This window comes from Montipora foliosa, chromosome 1, assembly GCF_036669935.1.
Source record: "Montipora foliosa isolate CH-2021 chromosome 1, ASM3666993v2, whole genome shotgun sequence".
Lineage (NCBI taxonomy): Eukaryota > Metazoa > Cnidaria > Anthozoa > Scleractinia > Acroporidae > Montipora > Montipora foliosa.
Window position 1 is genome coordinate 42001344 of NC_090869.1, and position 15000 is coordinate 42016343.

At 40.7% G+C, this 15000-nt stretch overlaps 2 pseudogenes; both read left to right on the top strand.

The window, feature by feature from the left end:
• Positions 1-1178, top strand: part of LOC137968875 (uncharacterized) — a 2619-nt pseudogene extending 1441 nt beyond the window's left edge.
• An 898-nt stretch (positions 1179-2076) lies between these two features.
• LOC137968882 (uncharacterized) overlaps positions 2077-15000 on the top strand; it is a 14592-nt pseudogene continuing 1668 nt past the window's right edge.

Genomic DNA, 15000 nt, shown 5'->3' on the forward strand with positions numbered 1-15000 from the left:
TTGGACTTTGAAAGAGCAGAATGGAGTGCGATCTGTCAGGTCCTGCCGCATGCAAAGTTGATGGGCTGCTCATTTCATTTCACACAAGCCCTATGGAGGAACGTTAGTGCCATAAATTAAAGTTATGCCTGAATGTAGAGCGGTTTTCGTGTGAGACCAGTCATTACTTTCACGAACAGAACGAAACGAAGCGTCTAGTTGGGTACCCTAGATTTTGCGCAAATTTCAGCCTTTCATTCTTTTAAGATACCTTATTACATGATTTTTTTGCGACACGTGAATTTCGCGATTTTGAGGTTCACATATTTCGCATATCCACGTACATTAAATATTCCTTCCTGCAGACTCCAAGGAGAAAATGTTGCCGTTTAGTTTCATGACTGATCCTGTTTAATAAGGTTTGCGAAAATATCTTGATACGAATCAACAGGCGGTAGCACTTCTTTTCCATTGAAAACACCCTTTATTCCGGCCTTTTCCCACCCTTTCAAAACATAAACCTTTCTTTGGCATTCGGTGCTGGTGAAAAAGTTATACAATTCTATCAACCAGGGCGAAATTCGCGAAATTAACATGTCGCGAAAATTTCATGAAATAAGGTAAGTTATTCAAACAAAGAGTGTAAACTAGCATTCCTTTTATATGTGTTTTACTAGGTACAAGAGTTTGGGCTTCAGGAATCATACATGCAAGACCGTGGCACACACGACTTCATTCGGCAAACTATGGCCCTGCCATTCCTGCCAGCCGAAAATATCAAAATGAGGTTTTCTCGCCTCCAACGCCGAGCTAGGACCGAGTATTTGAAGAAATACATCAGCTATGTTGAAGACAACTGGATCACCAGTAAAACCTTCCCACCAACCACCTGGAGCGTCTACTTGGAGGTGGTGGGGACAAACAACGATCTCGAGGGACAGCACAATGGCCTCAACCGACGAACTAAAGGCAAATCTCAACTGCCCCTGTATGTTCTCATACAGCTTCTTCAGAAGGAAGCGTCGCTGGTTGCCCTTCAAGTGAGACTTGTTTCCGACCGAAGGCTGCGGAGGCACCAGCGAACGACTTATAAGAACATGCAAAAGAACCTGTTCAACTTGTGGAGTCAGTATGAGAATGGAGAGAGAAGTTCCAAGCAGCTGCTAGAGGCCTGCTCGCATTTAGTAAGGCCACTTTGAGTTAGTATTATTCGTTATTAGTAATTTGGTTTTCATTGCATGCATGCAATGGAGAAAATAAGTTCTATTTGATAGGTTTTAGTGGCAGTTGATAATATACTATAAAATATATCTTCTCTTAAGTATAAAGCAATATAAAGTTGGAAATGTAATAAGTTAAGAATTTTATCACTAGCGCCGTTTGTAATATATTGTAAATTTATTCGCTTTAGCTGGATTCAATAAAATTGGCAGCTTATTTACACACTTCCGCCTTCTGTTTGTTAAATATACATTCTTTTAACTGGCAGAGTTCCTAAAGTTAACTGCATAGCATGTCAATAATAATCGCATTGTGACAAAATAACATCTTATCTGCAGTAATTTTGTCCATCTCTTTCGCTGCTGTTATTCAACAAACGGGAAAATTACATTGCATTGACTGTCGACTCTAGGTCTTTGTTCACGCGATCGACGATCGATCGCATTTGCGAAATAGTGTGGTTTTGATCAAGTTGACCTTTCATTTTCTCTCCAGAAAAATTTGTGACAAAAATGCCGTCTTATCTGCAGTAATTTGTCGATCGGTTTCACTGTTTTATTACACAAACGGAAAAATTACATTGGATTGACTAAAGCTAAGGCCGTTGTTTATGTAATCGACGAACGATCGATGGACTGCATTTTCGAAATAGCATGATTTCGATCGAAGTTGAGCATTTATTTTCTCGCTAGAATTATATTGTGACAAAATACTATCTTATTTGCAGTGGTTTTGTTGTTTTCTTCTTCGGGGGCAAATTGTCTGAGGGGCAAATTGTCCGGATACCACCTCTACACTACGGAAACATCAACCTCAATTTGGCAAATTTAAAGCTAATCCTAATCTGGCTCAGGGGTTGCCTTTTCCTTCGCTGACATGAGTGGCACGAATGGTCTATCCAGACAACTGGTTAGTCATTTCTATGTTGTTTCAAGGTGGTCAACTGTTTTACACAATGATTATCATAGTACAGAGTTTAAGACGTAGGCAAACTGACATATTGGACGTAAGCGAAACGACCAAAATTCCTGCACACCGTCTGTAAAATGAAAATTTGGTTAGACTGAATTAGGCCTAAATAACATTCAGGTTAGCCCTGTTTACAGTTAGCTCTCAATAATAGTGAGGGTAACGCCATATTTTACCCCTGGTCTGCAGTCTGCATTTTGGTGTGACCGTTATAAACACGAGGACGCTCTCTACCGAATTGAATGCCTGTTGGATGAGACACGACAGTATCGACAAGGAAGAAGAGACTGCCTGGAAATTACTGTTGTAACAATCAAACCTGATGATAATCCCAAACAGATTGTTAAAGAAATTGGCTCGCTGATAAGATTAGAGATCGAAGACAGTGACATTGCTGCAGCACACAAGCTTCCTGACTCTAAGAAAGTTAAAAATCGCATGATTGTTAAATTTCTACAGAGAGAAAAGAGAGAGGAAGTTTAAAAAAGGCAAAGGAACTTGGTCGGAAAAAACACTAGTCATTTGCCTTCACAGTCGGCCGCAGATACAAGTTCTGGAAATAGCCAGATACTTATAAATGAATCTTAAACTACCTATCGTAAAAGGATATTCGGGCGAATCAAGCACAACGAGCCAGTGATAGCCGGAAATTAAAAAATGCGACTCACATGGTTGCTAAGGAGTGACGTCATATTCATGGTCAGGACATATCATCATGGCTGGTTTGTGGTTGTGTTGTGGGTTAAGCCCTGTAAAGTTTTCACAAGCAATTAACACTGAAAGGTACCTGGTTTTAATATGGGTGGGATATTGCGCTGTTTCCCTCGTCTTCAGCGAAGTCATGGAGGCCTTCTCTGAAGCGTTTGATATCCGTCGTGTCAATCTAGTTAGCGACCCAGAGAAACAGTGGTTTGTACTAAATTCAACGATATGAGGTTGTCAGCCCAGCAAATTCTTGTTGAGATCCCCCTTAGTGCAAAATTTCCCGTCCGAATTTGCCCTCATCAAGCTTGTTGATGTAAAAGATCTCACAGTCTTGGCCATGGATCGAGGGAGTAGTAGAGGAGAGTCTGTCGCTGTGGCTTCTTTGTTTGGAGTTGTCTGTGCGGTAACTTGAAGGACCATAAAATCTAGCGAAGTTAGCTGCTACAAGCGGCTAATCGACGCTATTAATCAGCTAAAGATCGATTTGGGCCGAGCGTCAGCAGTATGTAAATTCACCGACAGGCAGTTCCGCCCAGCGAACAGACGATCATCTTGAGTTTTCAGGTTCCACTCCTAGCCTTGAATCGTCAAAACTTTTTGAGCTCGAGAGGTTACAAAAGGAAAACATCAAGCTCAAAACTGGCCTTGAAGAAGCTCTCGAACAGTTTAAATCGCTTCGTGAAGAAGCCAAATTTCAGAGAAAATTTCAGAGGAACCAGACCACATGTGGACTTTTATCAGCGATGTTCGGGAGAATTACCAGCTGCCGCTGGCATAAGCTGTAGCAGATCATGTTAGTAAACCCGAAGTGGCTAAAATGCTGAACGACTTTGCGAACCAAGTGACCACAAAAATGGGCCAAAGCAAGCTTTCGAGACCATGCTTGGGGATAGTGCCCCTGAATTTTTTCAGTCCCTCCGTGTCTCCGATTGGACTTTGCTTTACTTCAAACTACAGTCCAGGATTCCAGATGAAGGATGGCAAACTATGCTAAACCTGACTAAGCTTGGGCGAACAGGGGTACACACAATGTATGTTGTTAAGCTCTTGTTCATGTTTTTCTTTTTTTTTTCTTAAAGATTGGATAAATATTAGTGGTTAAAATTATCCCATCAGAGATCAGTCGAATGTCCCATATACACCTTACCATTTCCTGAGCTCTCACATCCAAATATATAGACTAGAAAAGTTTGAGCTTTCCCACAGCTCATTAGTTTTGGCTCTCAGGGTCAACTGTCAGCGCAGGTTTTTAGACAATATAGAAGAAATTACGGTCAGATACCTGCCAGACCAGAACATGATAAATTTCTTCAAGAATAAAGATGTTGTTGAGACCTACCTTTTAAATCAGATCACATTCTGTGAGGAAATGATCCAGGTACCATTTGTTCCTTTGAAGGTTAGAATTATCAGTCGGAGCTAAGGGTATAACAACACACAGATTTAAACCATCTTTTTTTAAATCAATGAATTTGCTTGTTATATACAATAAATATTTTTGTTATAGACACTAATAATCTTGATTCATAGATTTAAGCATTGTTGTATATCCTTTCTGGTTCAGCCAGGGAAGAGGCCTGGCACTGAAATGTGCCTGAGTGCTCCTGGGATATATTTTACAACAAAGATAATAATCATCTTTAGTCACAGATTATTGCATTGTTGTATATCCTTTCTGGTTCAGCCAGGTAGGAGTCCTGGCACTGAAATGTGCCTGAGTGCTCCTGAGATATACAACAAAGATAATAATCATCTTTAGTCATTGTTGTATATCTTCCCGTACGAAACAGAATACGTTAACGCAGCGCTGCATTACCGCCTTCTAAGCGCTGCAACAAGCGCTGCTTAAGGGTTGCACGGGCGCTGTTTTTATTGCGCTGCAACAGTGCCGATTTGTGACTGCATGAGCGCTGCATTAGTGACAACGAGCGCTGCAGGAACGCTGCAAGGAAATCCCGCGACAAGGAGTATCGTTGGTGAGCAGTGTTCATGCAGCACTGTGCAGCGTTGTTTAGCGCTGCGAGCGACAAAATTATCACTGCGTGTTCCACTGCGTGTTCCACTGCGTGATCATGAAAATATGATGCTCGCTTACCCATGATTCGTGGCGTCTTTTTTCGCTTTGGGACCGTCACGCAATTGTCTCGAGGTACTGAAATGTCAACCGTAACGAATGCTCCGCAGGTATTTCAGTCTAACAATGTTATCAACTGGACTTCAAATTTTATTTATATCGAATACAAGCTTTAAAATTATCTTTTGTGACATGCAAAGGAAAACGGGAGTGAAAATCAACGACCGTAAAATGTTCAGCAATATATCAAGCAAAATTGACGACAAACGGGCAATGTTAATCCCGGTGAGTTCATTTCTTCTTTAGTTTTCGCTCCAGTCGCCTTCCTGCCGTAATGCATTTGTTTCGGATAATGCGCCCCCAGTCAAACCTGGTATCGCTGTTCATTTTGTCTTCTTTTATCCACAAGGCATGGCACTTCTTAGCATACACTAAAAAAAACAAAATGAAAAGTACCGTTTAATATTGATTTCATAGAAACCAGTTTGCTTGTGTAGCACATATCGGTTCCGAGCAACTGACTGTTTTGTACATCTTACCAATTATGGCGTGAACAATCCTCTGGTCAAGCACACTTTTGTCTTTCGTGCGGCTTTCTTGTAATGGAACTGACTTAGCCAATGTCTCGTCGTCAAAGTAATAGGCAACTAGTTGGCCAAGCAGCTCCTGAGGTTTACCAATGGACTTGGCTAATATTGTGTGGAGTTCTACACATGAAATAAAAACACCGCAACCAGCGTACAGCTCTTGCTTTCCACTCCCTGAGGTAAAATGGTCGGGCGCACGGAAATAATTGCTTGTGCTCTGCTTATCGGTGGATTTCTAGGACATAAACAACAAAAGAAAAAGTTGGGCTGTATAAAATTTGTCAGTAGTGTAAGAGTTGTTATTTTTGCGAGCGCTGCTCTTTTTTTTTTTGCGAGCCCTACAGTGATCAAAACCTTTTCTTGCCAGTACCGATACTAGAAAAGACGCGCGCACCGAGCTTTGGGACAACATATAAAATCTCTCGTCGGCATACAATATACGGTTAATAATGCGACGTCCCTGTAAGTAAGATAGGTCAGTTTGGACGGTTATTATTTATAAAATTTTCCAGAATGTAAACAGTGCGAAAATGTTGCACGCAAGTGAGCACCGGTGGGAATTTTGCGAACAAATTGAGCAGAGCTTAAATTTTGCGAGAACCTGAAAATTCCAAGGGAACATAGACTGAATGCATAAATGGTGGCCAAAAAAATGTTATTTTGTTTATGTGCTTATTAGACTCACTAGCCTCGTTTGAATGGACAAAATACAAAAGAAATGTTGCTTGAGAGCGAGGCTATTAAGTCTAATTAGCACATAAACAAAAGAATACATTTTTGGCCGCCATTTATGCATTCGGTCTATTCGATACTCCTATAATAGTCATATACTTACTCAGAGTTTCCAGCTTTCTTTCCAGTTCTGTTATTTTCTTGCTGAGGACATTGCAGTTGTAGCACTCAGCCGACGTTCTGTTGCCAACGAGTTCTTGATCGGTGTTCCGCTGAAGGACGTTGATGCTACTTTTCACCAATGAGCCCACAGATGACGGTGAAGTGTTTTGAATGCTAGTGGGTGAACAGTATGTGGACAGCTCTAAGATTTCCTTCGCGTCATCCAGTGGCGAATTCAGGAAGTCTAGCATTGATGATGAGGATTCCTTGTCCGGATGTGTTGTTGTAAATGTTGGTGATGAAATGTATTTGAAGTTACCAGACGATAGTGGAAATGGCGAAGAAGTGGAAAATAAAGGAGAAGTCACAATCGATGGCGAGGGCGTGGAAACCGATGGGCCAACTAAATTTATGGTGGGAATAGGCTGTAGTGGTGACGGTGGTGAACTTGGAGTTGATGTGCCAGTGAATGACTGAGAAAGGTCGCCAGTTGCACTGAAAAAACTTAAAGCAGCTTCGTTGGCGGCTTGTGCCTTAGCTATCTCTTTTTCTCTCTTATTGCTGATTGGTTTAGCTGGCGGCTTTTCAGAATCTTTCCTTGCTACTCCGTCTTTGTCTTTGGAAATTTTGCGTTTTCCTGGTGCTTTTTTTGCGGCGTTTGCGCTTTGATCCATTCGTGTGTCATTTTTTTTTTGTGAAAGTTTTCTTTTCCTGTTCACTGGTTCAGGGGTTTTCAAGTTTTTTTCGGGGGAAGACTGTCCTTCCTTTGCTTGATTTTACTTCATGACAGCGTCGATCAAATTGTTCATTTCCTCGGTCAAGGCAGTTTTGCTTTCTGTGAAGAATACATGTGGGATCATGAATTTGGTGTTTTCCTATGCCTCGCCAAAACAATTCTTTTTAAAGAATTTTAAGAAATACTTGAGTGCGTGTTAAACTTAATCAACGTTCGTCTAAAGACATAAACATGTACTGATGTGATCTGAAGTGATTCTAGTTAAACGCAAATAAAAATTCCTGTCGTTTGAAGAAGTAGTGAACACAGTCGCTTTGACTTTGGAATGCGTAGACCAAAAATTGTTTGCCCGCTTAATTATGTGGCGTGTTATTATCATACATAGCGTGAGATACGAATAACGATTTTGATGCTCGCAAATTTCAAGAATCCTATTACATGCCGCCCATATTTCGAAGCACACCCCACCCCAATTACATTTCAAGGTTTTGTAGACATCTCTTAAAAAACTCATAAAATAACTATAAAGTTCAAAAACCTTTTAACCTATTGAAAACTCAAAGGGACGTGTTCACCCAAAATCCAAAAGACCTTGCGTACTGCGCCTTATTTCCCACAGACCAAAGACCTGTTTTGGAAGGGCCACGAATCATAATGCTACGTAAGTAACAACAGTTTTAAAACATCAACACAAGCCCCTTCTGATTTTAAATGGAAACAATCATGTTAGCTTTCATTACTGGTATATTCAAATATTAGCATAACTGTGGCTCCAACTGTCGCCGAGAACAATTCCCGCCTTTTGTGATATTATTTAAATCACTGAATAAATCTACTTTTACCCACCTCCAATTTTGACGATTTTTGTTTCCCACTCCTTTCGTTTAGCTTTCAAGATTGCTGAAGCTCCCTCCTCTCTCTTGTCTTTTGGTATTCTCATCAGTGGCATGACGTTAAACTCCTTAGTCTCTATCCAGTACACTATGGCATATTTAGATGAAGCTTTCTCCTTTTCGGGTTGACTGGTACCCGACGATTCCAAGTTTAAAAGCTGAGTCGCGAGACGTTGCATCGACATGTTTTTATCTCAAGATGCTATACTGTTTAAACTAACTTGTCGAAAGTGTATGAAACTGTTGACCTGATTGATCTCGAAACCCTTTCACGTTCAAATTTGAGCGCGCAAACTGAAAGGGTCAAAAGATATCTGGTTTTCTGACGTCTTAATTACCTTGACAATCATTCTGAGCCAATAGGATGCAAAAGTTCGTTATCAAGCGCTTACAGATATCACTTTCGGAAGTGAGAAGTTTCCCCTTTAATACTTAGGAATAGACAGTGTTCATTTTCACAATGCCTTGTTGTATGTTGTTCCAGCATAGGACGAGGTAATTAATTCCGGCGATAATTTGATGTGAAAGGTGCATCAGTGAATGAAAAACAAATTACCCTTTCAGATTGATGCACACTTATTTCGCATCGCAAACGTTTTATTATTGCTTCTAGTTGTGTTAAAAAAGTCAGATGGTCAATCAAACCTTTTAGTGCACGCGACATGAGCTATGAAGTCACGCTAAGTGCTTCTTGGCTCTGCCAATTACACGTAAACGGCAACTTGATTGTACTGAGCTTTCAGTCACAATCCTTTGATTTCTTGCGTACACTTGCGACCAATTTTTTTTAAAGTTGACTCGATACAAAGTATTTTCATGATGCCCTGCTATCTCTACAAAAGGAAAGTACGTGTTTTTTTATCTGTCAGCAGGTTACATGTTCGTGACTTTTCCATCTCTCCGTCACGAAGCGATGGCACACACATTTTCAGTTCAGCAAGGCTTTCAGTGTTTAGTTTTTAGCACAATGGAAAATCCCAGTCACCTGGTCTCCAGCGTTACAAAAGGTATTTCCCAGTTTACAGAAGCTGACGTAGACAGAACATCCAAAAAATTAGCCCAGGTTACAAAAGATCAGTTAGCACAGATTGCACATCCAGTTGAAATTTAATTTTCGGCCTGCAACGAAACTGAAGATGGTCTGCCCGCCGTGAAAAGGTGTCGTGTGCGGAATGCTCCATTTGTAGACGATACCCCTTTTGAAAGCAACTCTCCTTTTGTCGAGGAACAAATCAAGCCAAGTCATGTCGATGAGTCTGGGTTTCAGGAATATTTTTCTCTCACGGAAGACGCTTTAGGCATTGGAGGTGAGAGCATCAACAAAGGGGAATGTTCCGAGAGTTGGCTCCACCAGCATCGGATGAAATTAGAAGACATATACTACGAAGAGCTTCAAAAAATCAATGAAGCTGATATGGAGAACTCATTTGGGATTGACAATGCTGAGGACCATGAATTGGAACTACCTGAAAATCTAGAAAACCTGAAGGAAATGCTTTGTGATGAGCACAAGAAGGAAGACAGTAAAAATGAACAGGACAAGCCTTTGTATGAGGGTTGTCCACTAACTGTCGGCATTAGCATGCTCCTGATAATGACAGTTGCAATGCGGCATGGAATGACTGGTGAAGCATTACAGGACGTCCTCACTTTAATCAGCCTTCATTGCATTTCTCCTAATTATTGCACTGTAAGCTTGAGGAGATTTAAACAATTTTTTGCTACTGCGAAGTCTCCACTGGTATTCCACCATTACTGTTCTCACTGCTTTTTGTATCTCGAAAACAAGGAAGCCGAGTCTTGTCCGAACACTCTTTGCCAGAAATCTCTGAAAGGGCTCGGAAAGAAATCATTTTTCATCGAAATACCAATTGTAAGTCAACTGCAAGATGTATTTAATCAGGTTTCCATATGGGAAACGATTACCACGCATAGATTTAACAGAAAACGCAGAAACGATGACGTGGGTGATATATATGATGGTGCTTTATACCGCAAACACTGGGAATCTGGCTTTCTGAAAGACCGCAGAAATATTTCATTCATCTACAACACGGATGGTGTACCAATTTTCAAGTCCTCAAAATTTTCCTTATGGCCGCTGTATGTCGCAATTAATGAATTACCATATTCTCAACGCTTCCGTAGGGACAACATGTTGTTAGCTGGTGTATGGTTCGGACCGGACAAGCCTTTCATGTTGTCTTTCTTGAAACCATTCCACTGCATTTTCCATCAGCTAGAGACAGACGGCGTTGAGATCCTGAATCCTAAAGGTGAGAATATCACAGTTCGAGCAATTTTGTTGTGTGGAACGTGTGACCTTCCTGCACGTTGTCTTGTTTGCAACAGCATACAGTTCAATGGATTCTATGGCTGTTTACGTTGCCGACAAGCAGGAAAATCAATAAAAACTCAAAAGGGTGGTCATGTACATGTTTACCCTTTCAACACAGAGGATCCAAGTGGCCCTGTTCGAACCAAGTCGGGAATAATGCGAGACGCTCAACGAGCTGTCCAAGAAAAATCATCTGTAAATGGCATTAAAGGTCCGAGTTGGTTTGCAGCGTTAAGGCATCATGACATTATTTTAGGTACAGCTATAGACTACATGCATTGTGCCCTAGAAGGAGTCATGAAGCTTCTTTTGGAGCTGTGGTTTACTTCAAAGGAAGGACAGCATGAACCTTTTAACATTTCAAAGCAAGTTGAAGACGTAGACAAGCGCATCAGTGAAATAAAGCCTCCCAATCGTGTTTCAAGGTGCCCTCGTTCCATTGAGGGGCACAGAAAGTATTGGAAAGCAAACGAACTTAGAGCGTTTTTATTCTTCTATCGGGCCATGGCTCTGAGAGGAATTCTTCCAGACGTTTATTATGACCACTTCATGCTATTTAGCGAGGCTTTATTTACATTATGTTTGACAAATATCACGCAGTCTCAAATAACGCACGCTGAAAAATTGTTACTTCACTTTTGCATAAAGTTTCCAAAACTTTATTGTGAGCGATACCAAACTGCTAATTTACATTCCCTTCTTCACATGGCTGAAGACGTTAGAAATCTTGGTCCACTTTGGACTCATTCTATCTACATTTCCTTTTGAAAGTCTCAACGGGGAACTGCTCAAGCTTTTTCACGGGACTCAAAATATTGTTTTCCAAATAGTTAGTGCAGTTAACATAAGCAGAGCCGTTCCCATCTTGTCCAAAACACTGGTGCAAGGATCAGATCCTCATCACTTTTACACAAAACTTACATCATCAAGTAACCCCAAAAATGAAATTGAAATCGCAACGAATGTTTTTGCTGTTGGAAAAGTGACAACTAAGGAGATTTCTGCTGATGTTTTTGAGGCTCTGTCCAATCTCTTAAGGGCCCTTCCGGAATCGTTGATGTGTAATACTTTTTTTCGATGTAAGATTGGCAACGGAATGTATCATTCTGTTGGGTATGAAAGGGTATACAGTCGAAATAGTTACACTATACAGTATGACGAGTTAACTGTTGAGGGAAAGGTTCGAAAATTTGGTATGGTACGTGAATACTTGCAATATCAAACACCGTGTAGTAGTTCTCCCGACTGTTACAGAAAATGTTCTTGTCCTTTTTATAACGTAGCAATAGTGCAAACCCTGGAAAAAACCAATGAAGCAATTATCCAAGACAAAATAACAAACGGGACAGCAAGTCACATAACTATTACCGCAAGGGCTAAACAGGGGGCATGTGTTGCCATACATATTCATAACATCATTCAGAAATGCGTTTACATGGAAACAGTTGATTTTCCAGAAACTGCTTTCGTGGCTATTTTTCCAAACATGATCGAAAAGGACTAAGCGTTTCCTTTTTTCTGTCACGAACATTTTACAGCTTGTTTTATTGACAGAAATAAACATGACTGTGTAAAAGAGCGGCGTTTTGTTTAACTACAGATTTCAGCATGACCGCCCGTTACAAATGACTGTTGGTGATCGAACAACGTTTTCTGTTGATTTCTTTTGTTACTTCTACCGGCCACGTTGATATCAAAAGTACATTTTATTAAAAACTCGCGCAAAATGAGGTCAATAAGCGCTCTTTACGATCCGTACAAGTAAGGGTTATTTCCGGTTCCAGGTTGGGTCCATTCCAATGTGATGATTTGACAGGTTAGTCAAGAGCATCCGCTCGCTTGTCGCGTGCAAACGTATCTCCGTCTGCCGGCCATTGAGGCTTTGAGATTTGGGTTTTCTGTCGGATCTTCGTTGAGTGACAATTAATTGTCTGATAATTCTAAGAACGGCACAATTGTTCCACTTAAATTACGGGTTTCTTACAATTCGGCATGCTTGGATCGTCTAACATTCTTGACCGCTGGCAATTTTGAGTTGTAGAGTATTGAAAGCATCAAATGTGTGCGGTATGTGCGAACTTTTGGCAAGTTCCAATCAACAGGACACCCCTGTACCGATTTCATGTTTGCACCAGAAAGTTTCATGATCGAAATATATATACATTCTTGCCCGCTGGCAATAATTTTGAGTTGTGGCCTTTCGGTATTAAAAGCAAGCATCAAAGGTATGCGGTAAATGCGAACGTTTTGGCAAGTTCAAATCAACGGGACATCCCTCTGCCGATTTCTATTTTGCGGCAGATAGTTTTATGATCGAAAGGTATGTACAATACGAGATGTTTCTGTCTTTCGAAACATTTTCGCCCGCCAATTTCTGTATCACAATTCGAAATATTTTTTCAAGTCGACTTGTGGCGCGTTCGATTGACCCTATTCTGGAATAAGAATACGTGGAGTGATGATTAAAACGGTATGTTTGGCGCGTTTCGAAGCAGCATGCAAGGATTATAAAAATATGTTTAAAATAGCGTTTTAGCGGGTGTTTGACAATTTTAATGTGATCTCCGTAAAAACGAAGGATTTCTAACTTTATATTCCATGTATTCTTATTCCGGTGTACGGCAATGCACGTGCAGCGTTGTTGCAACCCTTAAGCAACCCTAGTTTTTGCTATAAGAAACTGTTCACGCGGTGTCTCATTTGCAGCTCTCATGCAGCGGATCGCAGCGCTGCATTTAAGATGCTTCACGCTGCAAAATATTTGCAGCGCTTTCGCAGTGTTATGAATTTGTTCATGGCTGTTTGAGCGGCTCGTAAACACTGCATTAATGACGCGTAAGCGCTGCACAACCAAAAAAGTGAACTAAAGCAGCGCTGCTGCAGCGTCACATCGTTCGTACGGGTTTTCTGGTTCAGCCAGTTAGGAGTTCTGGCACTGAAATGTGCCGGAGTACTCCTGGGATATACAACAAAGATAACAATCATGTTTAGCCGTAGATTAATGCATTGTTGTATATCCTTTTTGGTTCAGCCAGGTAGGAGTCCTGGCACTGAAATGTGCCTGAGTGCTCCTGGGATATAAAACAAAGATAATAATCATCTTTAGTCATAGATTTAAGCATTGTTGTATATCTTTTCTGGTTGAGCCAGTTAGGAGTTCTGGCACTAAAATGTGCCTAAGTGCTCCTGGGATTTACAACAAAGATAATAATTAACAATTATTCCATGAGCGGGCGTTGGATATGAGATGGTAAATAGCCAACCAGGCGCTACGCGCTATAACCACTCTCATATCCAACAAGCACGAATGGAATAATTGTTTTATTAAATTCCTTAAACTCCAAAAGTTTAGAAGTACGAAATACGAGCGAAAAAAGCGAGAAAATCCTAGCGAAATCGAAAAAAGTTGATGAAGATGCGATGTTGTGTAATACCTCGTGGTCAGACAGACGCAGGCTCATCACAAAAACATTTCTTACCTTTTCGCATATCTCTAAGCTTCGAAAGTGATCCAAACTTTCCACAAAAACGTTTTTCTTTTGCTTTATACCGAAAGAAATTTGCTTTCTGGCGTAAACGTTTTTAGTGTAGCAACGCTAAGCACAATCATTTACCATATAAGGTCAAACTAAAGTATATGAGCTGATAACCGAGATTGAGTGAACCAATCAGAGCACGAGAATTGCATTATCCGAGGTTCAGGATTTAATAATCATGTTTAGCCGTAGATTACTGCATTGTTGTATATCCTTTCTGGTTCAGCAAGGTAGGAGTCCTGGCACTGAAATGTGCCTGAGTGCTCCTGGGATATACAACAAAGATAATAATCATGTTTAGCCATAGATTAATGCATTGTTGTATATCCTTTCTGGTTCAGCCAGGTAGGAGTCCTGGCACTGAAATGTGCCTGAGTGCTCCTGGGATATACAACAAAGATAATAATCATGTTTAGTCGTAGATTAATGCATCCTGCATGCATCCTGGACATTAAACATGAATGGCATCAACTTCGATGGCTTTGATAAACATCGAGATAGTTTTGAGAAATTGTGTAGGTTTGTAGCTGACGCAGGCCTCTTAGGTTCTTTTGCCTCATTAATGACTGTTCTTTTGTCCCTGGCAAAAGTTCTGCTCAGCTATTATGTTAAAAAGGCTATCACGAGTTCGGGTAACTTAATTGGGAATTTGAGGCATAATAGTATCTATTATTGCTGAATTCCATATCTCTAGTTTTACACCCAACTGAAGAATTCCGGGACGTTTGTTAGAGACTGGGGAACATACTCAGAGTCAATTGATATCAGCAATACAGGTTAGTTTCTTCTCTAAAAGGATGAAAGGATGAGCGACCAATGCCTTGCTGATCGCACGACACTGACACCTGCCCACATTACAGACCTCTTAGATTTCGTATTAAGATCTACCTATTTGTAGTATAATGTATTGATCTGTGAATAGAGAGAAGGTGCAGCCATGGGAAGCCCGGTTTCCACCGTTGTTGCTAATCTCCACAAGGAGGTTTTTGAAGCTTAAGCAATAGAATCTGCAACACAGCATACGTTTCCTCAGGGCAAATCTGTGAAGAGTTAAGTCTCCGCAAAGAATTTCCTCAGTCCTCTCAGACCAAATTTAAAAAATGAAGACCCAGTTCTCTCTGTCGATTG